Source organism: Crocuta crocuta, unplaced genomic scaffold, assembly GCF_008692635.1.
Source record: "Crocuta crocuta isolate KB4526 unplaced genomic scaffold, BGI_CrCroc_1.0 scaffold234, whole genome shotgun sequence".
NCBI lineage: Eukaryota > Metazoa > Chordata > Mammalia > Carnivora > Hyaenidae > Crocuta > Crocuta crocuta.
In genome coordinates, this window is record NW_027529647.1 from 3,349,004 (window position 1) to 3,349,332 (window position 329).

The window sequence follows — 329 nt, forward strand, 5'->3', positions numbered from 1 at the left end:
TAATCGCGCCTGGGCTGGGTGGGGGGTGGCCGTCTGGATTCCGTGGGGGAGGGGCCGTGCCTGGGGTCAGGAATCGAGGGCTGAGCCTGGGGTCCGGGACCGTGCCTGGGATCCGAGGAACGCACCCCGGCGCGGGTGGAGGGCGACCGTCTGGACTCGGGAGTTGGGGTCTCATCTGGGATCGGAGATGGTCGGCCTCGCGGGGAGTTGGGGACCGTTCCTGGGATCCGAGGAGCGCGCTGGGAATGGGGGGCGGCCGTTTGGGGCCGTCTGCCCTCAGAGAAGGGGCTGCTCCGGAGGTTGGGGCACCCTGGCTCGCGGGTCCCCTC

At 71.7% G+C, this 329-nt stretch overlaps 2 protein-coding genes across 2 annotated transcripts in view; both read left to right on the top strand.

Annotated features, from left to right (window-relative positions):
* Window positions 1-329, top strand: part of CCDC154 (coiled-coil domain containing 154) — a 162,078-nt gene that overhangs the window by 19,334 nt on the left and 142,415 nt on the right.
* UNKL (unk like zinc finger) overlaps window positions 1-329 on the top strand; it is a 34,071-nt gene that overhangs the window by 189 nt on the left and 33,553 nt on the right. The window lies entirely within an intron of this gene.